Below are 23,699 nucleotides of genomic sequence, written 5' to 3'. Positions count from 1 at the left end.
CCCTCATGTATTTTACCATATACATCAATGGAAACATGACAGTAAACACCTACTCTGCTCTCGGTTTCATCCTTCACTGCTCAGTCTGCCTGTTACCAGCCCTGATAAAATCCCCAGCTGAGCATTCAATCTGGCTTTGCCTTGGAATGATTATAGCGGAGTCAGTCTCCTGTGATGTCTTTTCAAGCCCAAGCCTTCCCCCTTGTGGCTCTGATTTGCTGCTAGGAGGATACATAGCAGGAAAGCAGAGCCACAAGGGGGCAGGCTTGGGCTTGAAAAGACATCACAGAAGACTGACAGCTATAATCATTCCGGGGCAAAGCCAGACTGAATGCTCAGTCGAGGATTTTATCAGGGCTGATAACAGGCAGACTGTGCAGTGAAAAATGAAACAAAGAGCAGAGTAGGTGTTTACTGTCATGTTCCAATTGATATTTATGGTATAATACATGGAGGTGCTTCGTCTCTGGTTCTCTTTAACCACTTCACCCCAAAGGCGTTTTCACCCTAACTGAGAAGAGCGATTTTCACCTTTCAGTGCTCATCCCTTTCATTTGCCAATAGCTTAATCACTACTAATCACAATGAAATGATTTATATCGTGTTTTTTTCACTAACAATTGGGCTCTTTGGGGTTGATATTTGTTTTCAGTAATTCTATTTTCTATGCATTTTAAAGGGAAACAAAGAAAAAAAAAAAAACACACAATTTCTCCAATTTCATCCCCTATGGTTTTAATATAAACACTGCTACTGTGCATAAAACCCGCACATTTTATCTGCCTATTTGTTCTGATTATCACAAGATTTTAATTATGTCCCTAGTGCAAAGTATGTTGACAATATAATATTTGGAAATAAAGGTGTATTTTTTCTTTGGTGGGGTTTTTTTTTCCACTATTTTCACAAGCACGGGAATGCACATGCACACGCGGGAGCGCGCACGCGCACATCCTGGAGACATTAAGAGGCTATAGCAGGACGTTTTTAGACAAGTCAGCTTGTCAGTAAGTGGTTAAGCGGGAACAAAGCTCAAAGGCCCGTACCCAGCACGCGATTTTTCAGACGGTTTTTCTGTCAACCGGCATTAGAGCAACAAGTGTTCGTTTCCGCGATCTCACGGTGCGGGTACAGGCGCACGATTACACAGACGTCTGGCGGCACACAGCGATGACGGTCGCGGGGGATCAGATCTTTAAGATCCCTGATGACTCCCGCGCAAAATCTGCGATCACTTGAACTGTCGTTTGCACCCATTGTGTGGCGTCGTTTTCCCGCTGGCAGAATGATGAATTGGGAAACGTTCATATCGTAGAACGTCGCTGTGATCCATCAATCAATTCTATCAAATCTATTGATCGATTTGTGGCCAATTTTGATTTGATCTGACAGGATGGAAAATCTAGGTCGATCTGCTGGTGGCAGCAGATCGATGTCCAATAGAGTTGCATTGATCTAATGGTCCAATAATGCATTTAGATCGATTTCCAATAGATTTCATTCTGGAATCTATTGGAAATCTGTTCCTAGTGTGTGGCACACATCAGATTCCTGTCAGATTGGACTTGACAGGCATCTGACAGAAATCTATCTAATGGTCGAATCTGCTGCAAATCTATAAGTGTATGGCCACCTTAAGTCACTGGAACCGACTCCTAAAACTTCCTATGTGCTCCTGAAGCTGTTTATTTACCCATCCTGAGGCCTATAGAAAGCTCTGCCGGCCGGGAGGATTTGGGTAGTCTGCGGCCTGTCTAGACATGACATGCATTGTGCCAGACAGAATGTGACAGCAAAGTGGCCAAACTTCATTATGGGGGCTGGAAAAGAAACATTCCATCTTCAGTCATTAGAGCCTCTATTTACAAAACTCAATTACTGGCCTGGAAAGTCTGTTTTGTGTCTGCTGGGAAGGGGGTTCATTTGCATTTGAGAGCAGTGAAAAGGGGAACTGTGTAATGACAAGCTAAGAGCTAATGAAGCCGTCATGCAGAAAAGGGGGCCTGCTGTCTGCTCACAGGAGCGCCCAAACCAGGGGATGGCGCCCAAACCAGGGAGAGGGCGCCCAAACCAGGGAGAGGGCCGGAGTCAGAGCAATTTTCAATACCTGGAGCCAGAGGTTTCATTAAAGAGGAAATCCAGTGAAAATAATGTAATAAAAGAGAGCTTCATTCTTACAATAATTATGTATAAATGATTTAGTCAGTGTTTGCCCATTGTCAAATCTTTCCTCTCCCCGATTCACATTCAGACATTTATCACATGGTGACATTTTTACTGTTGGCTGGTGATGTAGCTGCTGCTTGTTGTTTTGGCAGTTGGAAACAGCTGTAAACAGCTATTTCCCATAATGCAACAAGGTTTACAGACAGGAAACTGCCAGGAGTACCACGGTCCTCAGAGCTTCTTGTGGGAGGGGTTTCACCACAATATCAGCCATACAGCGCTCCCTGATGGTCTGTTTGTGAAAAGGAATAGATTTCTCATGTAAAAGGGGATATTAGCTACTGATTGGGATGAAGTTCAATTCTTGGTCGGAGTTCCTCTTTAAAGAGCCCCTTAAAGTGAAATTTAAATCTCTACAGCAATGTTTTATTTAGTATTAAAGTGATCCAAAAAGCCAATGCAGAACTTAAAAATCAATATAATTTTGTTACTATGTAGCCTTTTGGATAAGCTAATGACGCAAAGCCGCATATCAGATACTGATGAGCATGCAGAGCATGCCTATGTCTGCCCGACCCCCCTCTCCCCCCCCCCAGGACCAGGTGCCAATCTATTCGCACCACAAACAGCTGACCGCGCTGACAGGGAGAGAGAGCGGCAGCACTTCCAGCGCAGCCACGGCAGAGCAGCCGCCACCGTGCATCTCTCTCACATGTCTCACATGTGACTCGGTGGCGGCTGCTCTGCCGTGGCTGCGCTGGAAGTGCTGCCGCTCTCTCTCCCTGTCAGCGCGGTCAGCTGTTTGTGGTGCGAATAGATTGGCACCTGGTCCTGGGGGGGGGGAAAGGGGGGTCGGGCAGACATAGGCATGCTCTGCATGCTCATCAGTATCAGATATGCGGCTTTGCGTCATTAGCTTATTCAAAAGGCTACATAGTAACAAAATATTGATTTTTAAGTTCTGCATTGGCTTTTTGGATCTCTTTAATACTAAATAAAACATTGCTGTAGAGATTTAAATTTCACTTTGGGGGCTAACAGTTGCTCTTTAACTTGAGGAGTTGGATAATTTTTGTACCAGCTCCACAGCACTGATAAGTGGCCTGGAACCCACTAGCAGCACTTTTTCTAAGCCTTTTGTAAGCACTTGTGATTTGAGCGCTTTTAAAAATGCTAGCGCTTTGAAAGGTGCTTGGCTAATGTATTTGAATGGGATGGATCACACCAGAGCGATGTGATTTTTTTTACCCAAACGCGGGTCCTGCAGCATTTCTGAGGCGATTCAGTCAGGAAGTGAATGCTTTCACCCGGATATGAATAAATACAATGTATTTATTCATGAAAGCGCTGGGGAAATTGCTATAAAACTCACTTTTTCAAGCACTTTGCGATTTCCCTATACCTTCCATTGAGGCAAATCGCCCCCAAAATTGTTACAGGCGGCATTTTGGTGAGCGGATCGGAATGAAAGATGTGGGAATCATTGCACAAGCGCTTTCAGGGCGATTTTGCAAATCGCCAGCGCTTTCAAAAAAACGACGAAAACACCCTAGGTGTGAACAAGCCCAAACGTGTAACAAAATGGTGGACAGAGTTTCACCGGCCAAATGTGCTTGCTGCTGCAATGCATCTCACTTCCTCTCCTCTGGATTCAGCCGCCAGCCGTTTAAGCATGATCATGTGACACCCAAAGTGGGAAGTGCAACAGATGCTGGACTAGAAAGATCAACTTACCTTCGGTAACGTCTTTTCCGGAAGTCAAGAGGACAGCACCCCTGCTGAGACTTGTCTCCCTCCCTGACTGAGGACAGGAAGCTGAAAAACACTAAAAATTTGCATAGCAAATAGGCAGCAGCATAAGTAGGGAACAAGTACCTCCATCTTCAGTTATAAAAAAGACACGGACAACCATTGATGCTGAAAAAATGTAATTCTTTATTCCTCATAAACCCTCAAACATAGGGTGGGTTGCAGGGGTGCTGTCCTCTTGACTTCCGGAAAAGACGTTACCGAAGGTAAGTTGATCTTTCCCGGAGCGTCAATCGGACAGCACCCCTGCTGAGATGATAACCAAGATTATTCTCTTAGGGAGGGACTACAGCCTGTAATACTTTTCTCCCATAAGTTAAATCTGCGCTAGCTAAAATATTCAGCCTATAATGCTTGACGAAGGTGTTGTGGTTGGACCAAGTCGCAGCTCTGCAGATCTGCTCCATAGTGGCCCCAGCCCTCTCTGCCCAAGATGCCGAGATTCCTCTAGTCGAGTGAGCTTTAATTGTGGAAGATAGCTGTTTATTTTGAGTCTTGTAAGCAGTAGCAATCGTCTGTTTTATCCATCTGGATAATGTTCCTCTAGAAGTTTTATTCCCCTTGAATTTTCCCGAAAACAGAACGAATATTGCGTCGGACTTCCTCCACTGTTTTGTCATTTCCAAGTATTGAATGAGACATCTCTTTACATCCAAGCAGTGTAACCTCTTTTCTTTCTCATTAGCTGGGTCTTGACAGAATGAGGGTAAAAAGATATCTTGAGTTCTATGAAATTTGGACACTACCTTTGGTAAAAAGGTAATATCTGGACGTAACGTAACCCTATCATCCGATATTATGCAGTATGGTTCTCTTATTGATAATGCTTGAATTTCTCCTATTCTCCTAGCCGTAGTAATGGCAATAAGGAATGCTGTTTTCAATGATAAATATTTGTCTGATATATTTTCAATCGGCTCAAACGGAGCTTCACAAAGTCCTTGTAAAACTGTATTTAGGTCCCAAGATGGAATTCTAGGTCTCATCACCGGTCTCAGTCTCTTTAGTGCCTGAAAGAATCGAATAACAAACTCTTCTTGAGCTAACTTTCTTTCTAGAAAAACGCTTAATGCAGAAACTTGTACCTTAAGCGTACTTGCACTCAGACCTTTTTCGTAGCCACTTTGAAGAAATTCCAATACAGAAGATGATGAAGTTGCTTCCAATGATCTTTCTGCACACCATCTCTTAAACACTTTCCAGGCTTTGTTATAGATCTGCCGAGTGACTTTTTTCCTACTTTGAATTAAAGTTTCTGTGAGCCTATTGGAGAACCCTTTATCTTTCAAGATGCGCCATTCAGCCTCCATGCTGAGAGGTGAAGGAGTTTCAGATTCGGGTGAAAAATTTGCCCCTGGTTCAATAGATCTGTTTGAAGTGGGAGTATGATCGGTTTTGAGACTGCTATAGCTTGAAGTAATGTGAACCAAGGTCTCTTTAGCCATAGTGGAGCGATGAGAATTACTTTGGCTTGATCCTGAATGATCTTCTTCAGTACCTTTGTTAAAAGAGGTATGGGCGGAAAAGCGTACATCAGATGTGATCTCCAGTTTATTGAGAATGCATCCAGTTTCCAAGGATTGTCCTGCGGATATAGGGAACAAAACTTTAGACATTTCATATTCGTTCTCCTGGCAAATAGATCCACCTCCGGGAGTTCCCATTGATCCACTATCTGCTGATAAACCCGATGATTGAGGGACCATTCGTTCTGGTCTAACTTTGAACGGCTCAAGGAATCTGCCAGGGAATTTGATGTGCCTTTCAGGTGGACTGCCGTCAAGGATTTGACATTGTTTTCTGCCCAAGAAACGATCCGAAAAGTCTAGGTCCATAAGGTCATACTCCTTGTCCCCCCTTGTCTGTTCAGATATGCTACTACACAGCTGTTGTCTGTTCTGACTGTTACATGTGTATTCCTGAGAGGAGTACTGAAGTGTTGTAATGCCTGATAAACTGCTTCCAGCTCTCTGCTGTTCGATGACTTCAAAGACATTGTCCTGGACCATTGACCCTGGGCTGGCAGGGAATCTAAGTGGGCTCCCCATCCCCAGGAACTGGCATCCGTCGTCAGCACTTTCTGAACCGGATAATTCCACATACGACCATCTGCGATGTGTGATTGGTCCTGCCACCACATCAGGGAGACTTTCACATAGTGGGGTATCACTATCTTCTTGTCCAGCATTGACAACTTCTTGTTCCAAGCCTTTAGAATCCATATTTGCAGAATTCTCGCATGAAATTGGCTCCATTGTACTGCTGGAAAGCTGGCCGTTAAAAGTCCTAGTAGAGACATGGCTTTTCTTAGAGAAATTGTCCTTGCTTTCTGAAAAGAAAAAATATATTCTGTAATTACAGATATTTTTCTAACAGGCAAAAAAGTCCTTTCTTCCCTAGTGGAAATAGTGAACCCTAAAAATTCCATGGACTGACTCGGTGTTAAAGAAGACTTTTCCCAGTTAATCAGCCACCCCAAATTTTGGAGGAACTCAATGGCTATCTGACTTTGAGTAATTACAAATTCATGAGAAGGACCCCAAAACAAGAAATCGTCTAAATATCCAAGTACATTAATGGACCTCGATCTTAGGATGGCTAATACTTCAGCAATTACTTTAGTAAACAGCCATGGAGCTGAAGATATTCCAAAAGGTAAAACAGAAAATTGAAAATGTCTTACCTTCCCTCCGATTGGAACTGCGAATCTCAGATACTGTTGGGATGAGAGATGCATTGGGATGTGCCAGTAAGCATCCTTGAGGTCTAAGGATGCCAGGAAACAGTCTTTCTGTAGGAGATGAATGACAGAGTGAATGTTGTCCATTCTGAACCTTCTGTACTTTATGCACTTGTTTAAGACCTTGAGATTTAGAATGAAGCGGAAGCTTCCCTGTGGTTTTTTTACTAGGAATACTGGTGAGTAACATCCTAAACCCCTTTGACATAATGGCACCTCTCTTATAACCCTTTTTTGTAATAAGGACATTATCTCCTGTTGAAGAAATATCTCTCGTTCTGGATCTACTGGGAGGGGGGTAACCAGAAATTTTAGTGGTGGGGGTTGATCGAATTCTATCCTGTATCCTTCTAGTATGATCTTTAGTAACCACTGATTTGTCATGTGAATCTGCCAAAACTCGAAAAAATGAGCCAGTCTCCCTCCTACCGGAATCCTGGCGTCATTGCTTATCAGATCTACTAGGGGGAGCAAAGTTGGTCTTGGACTTCTGAGGTCTATAGGGAGCCCATCTCTTCCTGTTTTGGGTCTGCTTAACTCCTGGGTCAGACCTGACGGGTCCTCGAAAGGACCGTCTAGGTTGATAGGGTCTTTTCTTATTTGGAAAGTTCTTTTTATTATCAGCGGTTCTATCCAGAGTCTCCTCGAGTTTAGAACCAAATAACAAGGAACCTTCACATGGGATACCACACAGTCTAGACTTTGATGCATTATCACCGTTCCACGTTTTCACCCATACTCCCCTCCTTGCTGAATTTACCAAAGCAGTAGTTCTTGCTGTTAATTTTACTGTATCATCGGCTGCGTCTGTAAGATAATTAGTTGCATTAAATAATTTAGGAAAGTCGTTCAGGATCTCATTCCTAGGTACTCCCATTGCAATCTTAGTCTGTACTTCTAGTAACCAGGATTTAAGAGACCGAGTCACAGCTGTAGAAGCTACTGCAGGCTTGAAAGTAAGAGAGGATGATTCCCATGCTCTGCGTAAGATATTGTCCAACTTTTTATCAATGGGATCTTTAAGATTACCAAAATCCTCGAATAATAGGTCAGTTTTCCTTGACACTCTAGACAGAGAAGGATCTAATTTGGGCGGAGGACCCCAAAAAGCCTGATCCTCAGGACTAAAGGGATATTTTTTAGATAGAGACCTAGGCCAAAAAGCCCTCTTTTCAGGGTTACTCCATTCCTTCTTAATTAAATCCTTCAAGGAAGAATGAACCGGAATAACCTGAAATTGGGGATCCGCCAAACCAACATACATCTCATCTAACGGTGTCAAGGATTTTTGTTCATCTTTTATACCCATTGTTTCGTACATTTCTGATAAAAGGCTTTTCATTAATTCTGGACAAAAGGCAAATCTTTGATGATTATCTGATTTAACAGCCTCCTCTTCTGCAGAAAGATCTTCTAACTCTGAAATTTCTCCTTCTGATAATTCAGAAGCTTCTGAATCCTCCCTATTTCTTTTACTTTTTTGAACCAAAGGGGGTATTAAGGATACCGGGGACCCAGGTGGATCCATGGTATTAACAGAGGCCGCATTATCTGTATTCTCAGGAATCCGTGGAATATCTGCTGAGGACACTGTGGGAATAGAAGCAGAAGTAGAGGCTATAGCTGAGTCTTTAATTTCTTTAATGGCTGATGCCATCTCAGCCCGCATCCAGCCCATAAATCCTTTCATTAACACAGGAGATTCATCCTTGACTACTTTCTCAGTACAGGCCTGACACAATTTTCTTGCTGAAGAGGTTAAAAAACGAGTATTGCAGATAACACACTTTCTCTCATTCTTTGTATGTCTATCTTGACCGGTCTGATGAACACTCTTATCAGTCTTGTCCTTTTTTGTCTATAATACAAACAAACATAAACCTTTTTTAGCCTATCTGTAACATAGCAAAAAATACATCATGCATTAATACAGACAATCACCCACTTGACTGGCCTGAGGATTGAGTTTATCCAATTTATCAGTTTTGTCAGTTCTTTTGGGCTAAAGAGGAAAAAATAAGAGACAAGACTGTAAGATACAATATTCCCTCTAACACAGATATATGCTGGCTAAGTAAATATTTTCAATACTACTTGCCAGAGAGGGATCTAGGCCTGGTTCTGCAGACTGCAGAGAGGAAGAACCTGCAGCGTCCTCCATCGTCAAACTCAAAAAGCAGAATGACGAATGGATACATTTGCCGCTTTAAATACTTATCTACCTGATTTGCTTCAGGTGTCTCCGCCGCCCCGGCCGCCTGATTGGCCTGTGCGCTGTTGGTCTGCACATTTCCGGGTGGCTACGTCATGCGGGACGCGTGCGCATGACGACTTCCGGTTTCGAAGACCGGAACTTCCTGTGTAGCGCGCCTGCGCCCATAAAGCCGCTGCCTCTTCAGGAGTAGCCTCCAACACGCTGCAGGACCCACTATCGTTCACTGAACGATCTTTCTCCAGGAGTCCTACCCACGCCGCCCCAGCCGCATGACTGGATAGCACCCAGAGGAGACTCTCCCATGCATCCTGACCGGGGACAGGAAACTGAACTGAAGATGGAGGTACTTGTTCCCTACTTATGCTGCTGCCTATTTGCTATGCAAATTTTTAGTGTTTTTCAGCTTCCTGTCCTCAGTCAGGGAGGGAGACAAGTCTCAGCAGGGGTGCTGTCCGATTGACGCTCCGGGAAAACATGGGTTTACATGAAAGGGGCCAGGACTCGCAGGTAGTTGGCTGAGCAACTGTTGCCATATTTATTATATTAATTTCCTTTTAAACAATACCAGTTGCCTGGCTGTCCTGCTGATCTCTTTGGCTGCAGTATTTTCTAAATCACGCTCCTGAAACAAACATGCAGCTAATCCAGTCAGGCAAGCACATGCCACCAAACGAGGCTGACTGTATACAAACGGCTTCAGCTATATATGCAGGTACAACCACACCCGTGCAGGTCACGCACACATATACCCTGGGGTCTTCTTAAAAACTGCAGAGAGCAGAATATGGAGGCTGTCGTTTGTATTTCCTTTTAAACAACACCAGTTGCCTGGCAGCCCTGCTGGTCTATTTAGCTGCAGTAGTGCCTGGATTACACCAGAAACAAGCATGCAGCTAATCTCATCAGATCTGACAATGCCAGAAACACCTGATCTGCTGCATGCTTGTTCAGGGTCTACGGCTATAAGTATTATGCTTCATACACACTTGAGATAAAAGTCTTTGGAAAAGGCAAGATCACAGACCAATGTTACCCCCTTCCATGTAGTATGAGAGCCATACTCTACACAGTCTATTCTATAGAGCTGCACTCCACATCAGACAGAAATCTTTGCAAGATGCTGCACACACAGATGCCTGTACACATTCAACAGATCAATATCTGCAAAAGATCGGTTCCTGCAAAAGATCCATTCCTGCAAATTGCATTCATAGTCTATGATATCTGCAGATCCTCATACACACCTTGTTTAACTGACATTCATCTGCAGATCAGATCCACCAGGATGGGTTTTCAGATCTGCAGGTGATTATCTGATATGCAGATGAAGTCTGTTAAACAAGGTGTGTATGATGATCTGCAGATCTCATAGACTATCATTGCAATTTGCAGGAATGGATTTTTGGCAGGAACAGATCTTTTGCAGATACTGATCTTTTGTGTCTGTACAGCATCTTTGTGTGCAGCATCTTGCAAAGATTTCTATCTGATGGGGAGTTCAGCTCCATAGAATAGACTGTGTAGAGTATGGCTCTCCTACTACATGGAAGGGGGTAACATGGGTCTGTGATCTTTCATTTTCCAAAGACTTTTATCTCAAGTGTGTATGAAGCATTAGAGGCAGAGGATCAGCAGAACAGCCAGGCAACTGGTATGGTTTAAAAGGGAATAAATATGGCAGCCTCCATATCGATACAGTTATCCTTTAAACATCTATTTTTTTATTTTTGTGTCACTTACAGCAGACCTGAACTCAGAACTTCCCCTCTGCTCTAAAAAATAAGCAACGGCATAATAACCTTTAAAGAAAAACATTTCTTTGTTACAGCTGATACAAATCCTGCAATAAATCTGCAGTGTGTCTACTTCCTGCTTTCGTGGAAGCAGACATAGGGTTAACATCCTGTGTTTACAAATTAGCTGCTCTGCTGAGGCAGCAAGCTGACACAGCCGAGAGATCAAATTACACTTGTGATTAGTCACAGATGAGGGTGAATTGGACAGGCTAAACTCTCTAAATACATACAGGGTGCATTTCTTTCTGTCCTGTGGAGGCGGAGCTTCAGAACAGACTGGGTCAATAAAACAAAATGTGGCGCAAATCTGGAGCAGCGTCTGGTCACATTTATCTGTTCTGCATTTCTACTGGGGGAGGGAAATGACTCGGTTATAAACGCGAGCAGGAAAACAAGCAGAGGGAAACAATCAGCCAAATGGAATGTCTATGTACAAAATTACAGGTCATGGGATCTGCTTGTCACTGGGAGTGTTCTCCAGCGAGAGAGCTCAGGCTGCTGACAGGGACAGGCCGGGTGCTGTGAGCTCAGGCTGCTGACAGGGACAGGCCGGGTGCTGCGAGCTCAGGCTGCCGACAGGGACAGGCCGGGTGCTGCGAGCTCAGGCTGCTGACAGGGACAGGCCGGGGGCTGCGAGCTCAGGCTGCTGACAGGGACAGGCCGGGTGCTGCGAGCTCAGGCTGCTGACAGGGACAGGCCGGGTGCCGCGAGCTCAGGCTGCTGACAGGGACAGGCCGGGTGCTGTGAGCTCAGGCTGCTGACAGGGACAGGCCGGGTGCTGTGAGCTCAGGCTGCTGACAGGGACAGGCCGGGTGCTGCGAGCTCAGGCTGCTGACAGGGATAGGCCGGGTGCCGTGAGCTCAAGGCTGCTGACAGGGACAGGCCGGGGGCTGTGAGCTCAGGCTGCTGACAGGGACAGGCCGGGGGCTGTGAGCTCAGGCTGCTGACAGGGACAGGCCGGGGGCTGCGAGCTCAGGCTGCTGACAGAGACAGGCCGGGGGCTGTGAGCTCAGGCTGCTGACAGAGACAGGCCGGGGGCTGTGAGCTCAGGCTGCTGACAGGGACAGGCCGGGGGCTGTGAGCTCAGGCTGCTGACAGGGACAGGCCGGGTGCTTTGAGCTCAGGCTGCTGACAGGGACAGGCCGGGTGCTGTGAGCTCAGGCTGCTGACAGGGACAGGCCGGGTGCCGTGAGCTCAGGCTGCTGACAGGGACAGGCCGGGTGCTGTGAGCTCAGGCTGCTGACAGGGACAGGCCGGGTGCCGTGAGCTCAGGCTGCTGACAGGGACAGACCGGGTGCCGCGAGCTCAGGCTGCTGACAGGGACAGGCCGGGTGCTGCGAGCTCAGGCTGCCGACAGGGACAGGCCGGGTGCCGCGAGCTCAGGCTGCCGACAGGGACAGGCCGGGTGCCGCGAGCTCAGGCTGCTGACAGGGACAGGCCGGGTGCTGCGAGCTCAGGCTGCTGACAGGGACAGGCCGGGTGCCGTGAGCTCAGGCTGCCGACAGGGACAGGCCGGGTGCCGTGAGCTCAGGCTGCCGACAGGGACAGGCCGGGTGCTGCGAGCTCAGGCTGCTGACAGGGACAGGCCGGGTGCTGTGAGCTCAGGCTGCTGACAGGGACAGGCCGGGTGCTGCGAGCTCAGGCTGCCGACAGGGACAGGCCGGGTGCCGCGAGCTCAGGCTGCCGACAGGGACAGGCCGGGTGCCGCGAGCTCAGGCTGCCGACAGGGACAGGCCGGGTGCCGTGAGCTCAGGCTGCCGACAGGGACAGGCCGGGTGCTGCGAGCTCAGGCTGCTGACAGGGACAGGCCGGGTGCTGTGAGCTCAGGCTGCTGACAGGGACAGGCCGGGTGCTGTGAGCTCAGGCTGCTGACAGGGACAGGCCGGGTGCTGTGAGCTCAGGCTGCTGACAGGGACATGCATTGCCGGGTGCCGTGAGCTCAGGCTGCTGACAGGGACAGGCCGGGAGCCGCGAGCTCAGGCTGCTGACAGGGACAGGCCGGGTGCTGTGAGCTCAGGCTGCTGACAGGGATAGGCCGGGTGCTGCGAGCTCAGGCTGCTGACAGGGACAGGCCGGGTGCTGTGAGCTCAGGCTGCCGACAGGGACAGGCCGGGTGCCGTGAGCTCAGGCTGCCGACAGGGACAGGCCGGGTGCCGCGAGCTCAGGCTGCTGACAGGGACAGGCCGGGTGCTGTGAGCTCAGGCTGCCGACAGGGACATGCATTGCCGGGTGCTGTGAGGTAAGTCAGGCATACACCGGGGACAAGGCCGGACAAGCACACAGGACTGAACAGAAGGACGAGAGGCAGCAATAACATCTGCACTGACAGCATCCGTTAAAGAGCACCTCAGGTTAAAAACAGAGCCGGGAGGGAGGGGTGAGCCCGAAGAAGTACCTCCACCCCCCGCGGTACAAGCCTACACACAAATGCCTCCAGAAACAGGATGTCATCTGTTATGAAAACCGTAATCCACATTCCAATCTACAGAAACGCAAGCAACAGATGAACATGTAGTCACGGTTGGCCAAACAAAATAATAGACACCCGAAGTAAAACTAAAGCGGTTAAAAATATGGCGTCAAAGCCCCCCACACTGTCACTGCGTCCGCATACATATATTACAGCCTCAGGTGGCCATACACTGATCGATTTGCCATCAGATTCGACCAACAGACAGATCCCTCTCTGATCGAATCTGATCAGTGAGGGATCGTATGGCTACCTTTACTGCAAACAGATTGTGATCGGTCTCAGGCTGAAATCGATTCACAATCTGTGGTGGTGGTGGTGCTACCGCTCCCCCCCCCCCCCCCCCCGCATACATTACCTGTTCCGCCCCTGCATATATTACATTACCCCCCCTGAATACATTACATTACCTGTTCCGGCCGGCGCGAGTCCCCGCTGTCTTCTTCTCCGCTCCGGCTTCGCTCCGCTCACTGAACTTCCTGTCCAGGGGAACGTTAAACGGTAGAGGGCACTCTACTGTTTAAACTTCCTGCCGGGACAGGAAGTTCTGTGTAGCTCTGGAGCCCGAAGCGTAGAAGAAGACCAGGGGACCCGCGCTGGCTGGAGCGGGTAATGTATTACCGCTGTATTGCGTCGGCCATTCGAACGCCGCTAACGACGCACTCCCGACCCACCGGCGACCGAGAAAAATCTCCCGCGCGGATGGGTCGACGGGAACAATCGATTTCGGACGGAAATCGATCGGTCAGCAGTGTGCGCGGCGATTTCACAGCCGTTTCGATCATTGATCGAAACGGCTGTATATCGGCGGGAAAATAGTTAGGTGTATGGGCCCCTTTAACTTTTTTCCAAAATCAGTTCAGATTTGCTTTAATGGACAACTAACCTGAGAGGTTTATATTTACTTTTAAACAATGCAAATTGCCCGACTGTCCTCTGCACAGATGTTTGACTGCATGCTTGTTTCAGGTGTGTTTCAGACACTACTGACCAGAAAGATTAGCAGGACAGCCAGGCAACAGGTATTGTTTAAAAAGGAAATAAATATGGCAGCCTCCATATCCCTCATACTTTAGGTGTACTTTACAAATCAGCAGCAATATGGGTGGTGAACAGGCTCAGCTTGCTTGAGGTCCAAGGTCAGTTTTAAATCTTTTCTTTTGCTCCACTTGAACTTTTGGGTATTTTTAGGCTTCTCCCCGTGCTTTTTTCCGGTATTGTACTTATTTAGATTCGTTCTCACATGTGGAACCAAAATAAACGCAGACAGGAAACAGCTGACTCAATCCCTTATTTCCTCTGTGTATTTTAAGTGCCTGATAACCCAACTCTACACCCAAAACAAAAGCTCTGTGTACTAGAAATGCAAAAAGTACAATTAAGGTGCCTGTACATCTAGCGATGTATGGGCAGACCGACCAGGAGACTGATCTCTCTCCGACCAAATAGCACTAGGAGGGAGGACACGTGTGAGAAAAGGGAGCTGGGCAAGCCTATAGTAAAATATCTAGGTGCCTGGCACACCAGTCTCGGGTCAGATACTCCCTTTTTGTCTGATGAAGCAGGCTGCGGCCCGCAAAAAGTGTTGCATCCTGGAGTTTATAAATACCGACTCAAAAAAAGTATTTTGTCGATATTGACTAGTGATACTAGCTACAAATACGTAGCTACTCGTAATCGAAATTTAAATTAGTACCGCCTGCAGCAGGGAGAGGGTTAACTAAGCTATTCCGCCACCTACAGCTGATGCATTCCACGCAACACCACTACTTCCTTCTCTAAACCCAGGAGGAGGAAGTAGTGGGGTTACGTGGACCGCATCGGCTATAGGTGGCGGGCACCGCCGCAATACATACTCGACATTTGGTGGCATATGTGGGCCGAAAGCAACAAAACAAGAGTTATTTGCAGAGTTTTATAAATAGACCCGTGACTTCTCTTACATCTGTTTAGCAAATGTGGGGGACATGAAAGCACAAGCTTGTTTTCTTGGCAATTATACATCCGCACCAAGCCAGCCAAGCTTTACAACTACCAGAAAATATGTAGTTCCACCAGAGTGTTTACGTGCAAGAAGCCAGACAGAAGACGCTAAACTAGGCATGGTTATCAAGTATCGACAACGTCGGATCATAGACAGAAGACGCTAAACCGGGCACGTTTATCAAGTACCAACGACACCGGATCGCAGACAGAAGACGCTAAACCAGGCATGGTTATCAAGTATCGACAACGCCGGATCATAGACAGAAGATGCTAAACCAGGCACGGTTATCAGATACAAACAACGCCGGATCATAGACAGAAGACGCTAAACCAGGCATGGTTATCAAGTATCGACAACGCCGGATCATAGACAGAAGACGCTAAACCAGGCATGGTTATCAAGTATCGACAACGCCGGATCATAGACAGAAGACGCTAAACCGGACACGGTTATCAAGTACCAACGACACCGGATCGCAGACAGAAGATGCTAAACCAGGCATGGTTATCAAGTACTGAAGACGACGCCAGATCGAAGACAGAAGACGCTAAGCTGGGAATGATATCAAGTACCGACGACGCCAGATCATAGAAAGAAGACGCTAAACCAGACACGGTTATCAAGTACCAACGACAACGATTGTAGAAATAAGATGCTAAACCAGGCACCATTATCAAGTAACGGTGACGCCGGATCGATTGATAACCATTCCCGGTTTAGCGTCTTCTGTCTGGTAGTTGCCGACTACTGCGCATGCATGGCCCTGGCAGCACACCTCCATTGCCGGGTGCATTCTGCGTCTGCGCAGATAGGCGAGGAACGATCCAGCCACATGGCCCACCGTAGCGGAATAAAGGAGACTGGAAGGACACAGAGGGAACCCCAGGTTTTCTACTCTGTGGTACTAAAGAACAACGCCTAGCACAATAACCTGCAGCCAGCAGTCATTGCAACTATACCTCGAAAGACCTCGTCGTAAGAAAACCCAAGTAAATTCCCAATCACTAGAGCAGTAAAGACTAAAGGTCCGTACACACGCCGGACTGGAGGCAACGACGGGTCCGTCGTTGCCTCCCGCTGGGTGGGCGTGCCAACGACAGTCCGGCGTGTGTACGCACAGTCGGCGGACTGATACGGCTGTTTCTGAGCGATCCGCCCGGCGGATCGCTCAGAAACAGCCGTATCAGTCCGCCGACAGTGCGTACACACGCCGGACTGTCGTTGGCACGCCCACCCAGCGGGAGGCAACGACGGACCCGTCGTTGCCTCCAGTCCGGCGTGTGTACGCACCTTAACACTGCAACACAAAAAGACAATTAAAAGTTACACACACCTTGGACCACAGTTGTGAGAAGAAGCCAATCCCTGCTGAGCAGCCTGATTTATCCTATGGGAAAGGGGAGTTGGGAGGAGGAGTAGATGGCATCCCACCATGGCACTATAAAGGCCTATACATGCTAGATGAATGTTGGCCCACGAGGATCTTGATCGGAAGATCGATTGCGTGGCCTCGTTGCAGCACCTATTCTCTTCCGATTCAATAAAATGAATCGGAATGTCGATCTGGCCACAACAACAAGTGAGGTATGGGCACCTTAAAGGACAATTGTAGTAGGAAGACTATGGAGGCTGCAACATTTATTTCCTTTTAAACAATACTAGTTGCCTGGCAGCCCTGCTGGTCTAGGTGGCTGCAGTAATGTCTGATTCACACACCAGAAACAAGCATGCAGCTAATCTTGTCAGATCTGACAATAATGTCAGAAACCACTGATCTGCTGCATGCTTGTTCAGGGGCGATGGCTAAAAGTATTAGAGGATCAGCAGGACTGCCAGGCAACTGGTATTGCACAAAAGGAAATAAACATGGCAGCCTCCATATCCCTCTTGCTACAGTTGTCTTAAACTCCATACACACGCTCAAAAGCAGTCTTTTATGCAGCACAATTAACAGCTTTTGTTGTGAAACAAGTTGAAACAAACAAAAAAAGTTGTTTGCTATAGTTCACACAACTGATAAGATTCATAAGACAATGATTAATGTCTTATCAGTTGTGTGAACAATAGCAAACAATGTTTTTTGTTTGTTTCAACTTGTTTTACAACAAAAGTTGTTAATTGTGCTGCATAAAAGACTGCTGTTGAGCGAGTGTATGGGGTTTTAGATTTCCAGCTCAGAGGATAAAGAACTGTTTTGGTTGAGGAAGAACTAACATGTGCATGAACACTGCTTTACACTTTAGTATCCACGTGTGCGGACAATCATTAGGGTTGCTAATTACTTAGGAGTCAGACACCTCCCCTGACAACTATATCACCCTAAAATACAGAAACGCAATCAATGGTCGCTAACTAAATGCAAGTGTTGATCACCTGTATCTCCAGCTAACCTCCTGTACAACAGGAAACACCAAACACAGACCCACAACACTACACAGTACAGAGACTTAAAGTGGTCTAAGGGCTGGAACCCACAAGAGCGTTTTTTTGAGCATTTTGGCAGCGCTGCGATACGCTAGCGTTTTGCCAAAACGCTCAGCTGATGTTAATGGATGGGGCAACTTCCACAGGAGCGTTTGCGTTTCCCAGAAACGCAAACGCAGGACATGCAGCATTTTGGGAGCGTTAGCGCTTCAATGTAAAGTATTGAAACGCTAGCAGAAACGCTCAGCAAAACCTAAACTGAGCGGTTCTGCTAGCGTTTTGCGGTTCAGCACACTAACAAAATGAAAAATAATTCACAGGACCAATCAGGATAAAAACGCAAAACGCTAGGCACCCGCTGGGGAAAAAAATACAATGTTGCAAAACACAACCCAAAACGCGCATGAATCCGCTTGCAAACCGCTCAGACAAAACGCTAGCGGTTGCGTTTTGCGTTTGCGTATTTCAGTGGGTTCCAGGCCTAACACCCAGCATTTCAACTTTGCTTTAAAAGATTGCTTACAGCTTATAAACTATTATGCCAGATTTTTTTTCAGCAGAAATTCACTGAATGGATTAAACATGACATTTTAGTGCTGCATTTAGCTAGAAATCCTCCTCCGTGCTTGCTTGTTTAGTTACAAATGTATCTATCTACAATGTAACAAACAAACACTGCTCTGAGAGAACAAAGAGGGCTTCCCCTGCAGGCTTTTCAAAGGTCTATTTGTATTCCAAATAAAGATACATTTGTAACCAAAGATAAGAACGGTTTCGGATTCCTAGTTAAATCCAACACTAAAATGTCAGGTTTAACCCATTCAGTGAATTTCTGCTTAAAAAAAAATCTGGCACAATAGTTTGTAAGCTGTAAGCAATCTTTTAAAGCAAAGTTGTAATGCTGGGTGTTTTGCGCCTGCGCAGTACAGCCCGGCGGACGTCCGATGACGTCAGCGCGCCCGCGTGGGACGCAGAAGAGCCCGTCCTTGGAGCGCAAAAGAGCCCGACCTGGCAGCCGGCCTGGCCAGGTCGGGTCGGCCACCGAAGACGACCGGAAGCCTCTGGAGCGGCGGCGAGGGCACCTCCTGCCTGCCACGGGCTGGAGGAAGCCCCAGGTAAGTGGATATCGATTTTTATTTTTTGCAAGGTGTCCCTGAACCTTCCCTTTAAGTCTAGAAAAAAAAATATGACATTTACTCACCTGGGGCATCCCTCAGCCCCCCGAAGCTGGATCGTGCCCTCGCAGCCCCGCTCCGATCGTCCTGATCGTCCTATAGCAGCATAGAGAGTGATAGCAGCGGCTGGGAACGCGGAAAATCAGCCGCGATCCCAGCCTGTGGACTCTGTAACAAACTTTTCAGCCTTAGTTCTTCTATGCTATAAGTTCCTTTGCCTGTTCTAATGTGCTCTGGCTTACTGCAGCTTTTCCTAATTGCACAGTGGCTGTATTATCTCTGTTATATGATCTAATCTGTTTCCTTCTGTTGGCTACAGCTGGAATGTGTGGAATGTGCAGGGCTGCTTGTGATTGGTAGAAGCTATACACACCCCCTCCAGGCTCTGTATGACTCACACACTCTGCTTATGTGAGCCTATCACAAGCTCGTTAGCTTGTTTGTAAACACTGCCTAAAACTGTTAATTACAAGCCAGGATTGCAACAGAGAGTGGCAGAAACAGCACAGAGGGGCCCAGGAGAACATAATGAATAGAATGGTATGCTTTTTGCTGTAAAAATGTTAGAGTACAGATTCTCTTTAAAAGACAACTGGAATGAGAGTGATATGGAAGCTGCCATATTTGCTTTTAGGCAATATCAATTTCCCGGCTATCGGCTGATCCTCTGCCTCTAATATTTTTAGCCTTAGCCCCTGAACAAGCATGCAGCATAACAGGCGTTTGACATTGTCAGATCTGATAAAATTAGCTGCATGCTAGTTTCTGGTGTTATTCAGACACTGCTGCAGCCAAACAGATCAGCGGGGCGGCCCGGCAACTAGTATTGTTTAAAAGGAAGTCATTATGGTCCCTTCCATATTTTTCCCGCTTCAGTTGTCCATTAAGGGGGCCATACACGTGGAAGGGTTTCGTCCAATAAGGACCTATTCAGACGTTTGAGGAAGGTGTATGTACCACCACCGCTGCCCACTACCCCTTGCCCAACAGTGTGCAAGGCAGGTGTGCCACTGTCAGTAATGGTTGCATAAGGGGATGTCCCAGAGGCGTATCACTCTAGTACACACGGGGTTGAGCTACACTATGGAACTGTCTGATATATTTACACCCTTCAGGACGTCATGGTCTGCAACAGATTAAAATTGGGCCCGACGATTATAACCGATCGGTTCTGCAATAAGAGTGCACGCTAGTCAGGAACCGTGATGCTAATTAGGGCCCATGTTGCAATCATTTGGTTTTAAAAGGGGTTGCTCGATTTCACTGCTTGTCTGATACTATATGGTCATGGATTAATAAATATCTTTAAAGAGGAGCTGTTAGGTTAGGTATAAGGTCTAAGAGAAAATAAAACACATATATCAGTAGCTAAACATTGGCTGTACTTACATTACATTTGCATTTCACTGTCCACGTTTGGATTTCACAGAATGTTTATATAGTATTTGCAGAGAATGATGCTCCTGACAGCTCATGGCAGGTTCCAGGTTTGTCTTTCTCCTATGAAGCCAATTGTGTCGTCATGTCCTCCCTGCTTCCTTAAGATTCCACTCACAAAAAAGCTTGTAATGAATAACACTACTGTGCAGTGAATATTAATTAGCCATGTGGCTAGGAACAATAGCGGACTCCTGCAGTGTACTCTGCCTGGAGATTTATCAGTGCTGTGAGCTGGGCTGCATTACAAGCTGTTGTAACTTGAGCCTGTAACTTCTCACTAGCAGCCGAGGGGAGGGCCCCAGAATGCTTTGCTGTATGTTATGCGGCCTCTCGTCCTTTTTAAGGGCTTGGGAATACAGAGCCTTGCTGTCAGCACACATCAAAAGTAAGAGAGATTTTTAACTTCAGTATTGCCTTTTTGGCTTCCTTCTGAACTGTTTATCACAGGAGAATAGAGGTTTAAATTAGCTTTTGCAGCCTGACAGTCACTCTTTAATGCTAACAACCCTGTGCTTCCTTAGAGAGTATGTGTCCTTTAAAAGTGTACGTGAGGGCTCTTTTACAGTACATTTCAAATTTTTATGTGATTCCGATTTTGTATGCAAATAAAAAAGGAAAAAAAAAAAAAAAAAACTAAGTCCTGTATGCTGCATTTTTTCCTTTTTGTGATGCTGGCATTCAGTGACAATAGCAAATGGAATTGTGATTTGCAGTGCAAAATAAGCCCGAGAGACCTTTCACCCTGAGACAGTGCGTTATTTTTTCCGCACCCCACCACAGGGCATTGAAAGTCTATGGGGAATTTTATACTGGCACGATGCGGCGGAAGCGATGTGCAAATCTTCGTTACCGTGCGGTTCTGCGGCAGACCGGAAGTCATGCAAGTCTATGGCGATGCAGGGTGTTCAAAAAATGTGCACTGCAGCGTTCCTGGGGCACATGCGCGGAAGCGTATCAATGCACATCCATTTTTCCAAAACAGGAAGTGAGCGCAAGCAAGCGTCACTTCCTGTTTGGCTGTCAGCCAGAAGGGGATTACTGCGTACTCAGTAATCCCACAAGGCCTGTTTTTGACAGTACAGGCCCCCGGGCCGTACTGGTAATGCCGGTTAGCAGTCGGAAAACATCCTCAATGGAATGGGTCAAGTGGATTTGTACTTACCTTGGGCTTCTTCCAGCCCCCTGTAGCCTACCTGCTTCCTCAATGTTCTCCTGGTCATCTATGTTGTGCCGATGTCAGCCACGTAAAGTTCACGACTCGGCGAGTGGCGGACTACTGTGCAGTGTTCTCCCCAGGCTCTTTTAGCCGGGTGCTCCACCCGGCTAGTTTTGGTGAGCACCCGGCTGTTCTCAGCTCACCTCCTTCTCTGCTGTAAGCAGAGTTGCCCACAGAAGCACCGGCCCTGCACTCTCATCTCGCCCCACCCAGCTACTATTGCATGCCACCCGGCAGGAAAAAAATTCTGGGGAGAATAATGCTGTGCATACACGGTCGCAGCCACCACTTTATCAGGTTATCAGCCACCACTGTAGCAGTAGCAGCCACTGATTAGCAGCTGCCGCTCTGCTACCTGCACGTGGTATATGGGTTATTTCCCGTGCAAATGTATTATCTGAGAAAATGTCACAGGCATAGTGTACCTAAAAATTGTGTTCAACTTCGCTAGTTCGGCTCCCTAGCACTCAAGAATGGCGATATGGCTCTTGGCCTAAATAGTTTGGACACCCCTGCCATAGAGCAACCCTGGGCAGGCTGACAGATAGTGGGCTGCTGCCCGTCAGCTGACCGCAGGGACCTCAGGCACTCGCTAGCAGTTGACGCAGGAAGTGGGGTGGCATCTGTCCCCTACATGTACACCTGGGCAGATAGCAGCACCTACACGTGACATGAGATGAAGTTCTGCTCCTAAGCAACCCAACCACTTCGCATGTCAAGCAGTGACACCTGTGAAGTTACGAATACTTCCTGTTGGCTGCATTAAACTGCAACTGGAATGTGCTCATTAAAAACAGACTTACATATATTTTCAACTAACTAGTTAGTAAAAAATAAGACGGAGTGCCAAACCAAAAGGACAGCAAACTGCGAATGTCACTAATAACTGCACCAACATGGCATGCTTCCCTGGTGTCTGCACTGCCCCCTCCCCCCCATATCTCCTGTGCCCACCAGAGAACAAGCAACAACCAACCTCTGCAAAAATTCACTTCCTCCTCCTCCCTTTTCCATAGGACAGTACATGCAGCTTGGTGGAACATCATTAGCTGCAGGCAAAGGAGTTGATTAAAATGATAACTATTGACCCGCCAGCAAAAAAAAAAAAAATCTATTTTCTGCGCGGAACCCAATTGTCTGTGGTCAATGAAGCCTGGTAAACCAGAATATATTGGGTGTCCGGAGGTCACAGTGCTGGGCGACAGTAAAGCTGGGAATACACAATGAGTTTTTTTGGGCACATTTTCTGGCCGATCGATTTTCCGATAGTTTTTCTGATCAATTTCCATTAACTTCTATGAGAAAGTCAATCAGGAAAACGATCAAAATCAGATCGGACCAATCAGAAATTATCAGACATCTATAAAACAAAAAAAATCTGTATTCCCAGCATAAAGTGCGTTAAAAACTGCAAGAGGGCACCAGAAAATAGGTGTGCTAGGGTCACAGAAAGGGGTGTAGGAAAGTGGGAGAGGAGAATAAGGGGATATTAGAATGTTATTGGGGTGCTCTGGGGTCACAGTGAGGGGATCAGGGGGTATTGGGGTGCTCTGGGGTCACAGTGAGGGGATCAGGGGATATTGGGGTGCTCTGGGGTCACAGTGAGGGGATCAGGGGGTATTGGGGTGCTCTGGGGTCACAGTGAGGGGATCAGGGGGTATTGGGGTGCTCTGGGGTCACAGTGAGGGGATCAGGGGGTATTGGGGTGCTCTGGGGTCACAGTGAGGGGATCAGGGGGTATTGGGGTGCTCTGGGGTCACAGTGAGGGGATCAGGGGGTATTGGGGTGCTCTGGGGTCACAGTGAGGGGATCAGGGGGTATTGGGGAGCTCTGGGGTCACAGTGAGGGGATCAGGGGGTATTGGGGTGCTCTGGGGTCACAGTGAGGGGATCAGGGGGTATTGGGGAGCTCTGGGGTCACAGTGAGGGGATCAGGGGGTATTGGGGAGCTCTAGGGTCACAGTGAGGGGGATCAGGGGGTATTGGGGTGCTCTGGGGTCACAGTGAGGGGATCAGGGGGTATTGGGGTGCTCTGGGGTCACAGTGAGGGGATCAGGGGGTATTGGGGAGCTCTGGGGTCACAGTGAGGGGATCAGGGGGTATTGGGGTGCTCTGGGGTCACAGTGAGGGGGATCAGGGGGTATTGGGGTGCTCTGGGGTCACAGTGAGGGGATCAGGGGGTATTGGGGTGCTCTGGGGTCACAGTGAGGGGATCAGGGGGTATTGGGGTGCTCTGGGGTCACAGTGAGGGGATCAGGGGGT

General features: G+C 47.4%; 1 protein-coding gene across 1 annotated transcript in view; it reads right to left on the bottom strand.

Annotated features, from left to right (window-relative positions):
- BTBD7 (BTB domain containing 7) overlaps window positions 1-23,699 on the bottom strand; it is an 83,784-nt gene that overhangs the window by 58,992 nt on the left and 1,093 nt on the right. The gene's annotated exons all lie outside the window — the stretch shown is intronic.

This window comes from Hyperolius riggenbachi, chromosome 9 (genome assembly GCF_040937935.1).
Source record: "Hyperolius riggenbachi isolate aHypRig1 chromosome 9, aHypRig1.pri, whole genome shotgun sequence".
Taxonomy (NCBI): domain Eukaryota; kingdom Metazoa; phylum Chordata; class Amphibia; order Anura; family Hyperoliidae; genus Hyperolius; species Hyperolius riggenbachi.
The sequence above is the reverse complement of the archived record's forward strand: the minus strand, read 5'-3'. Positions and strand labels throughout refer to the sequence as shown.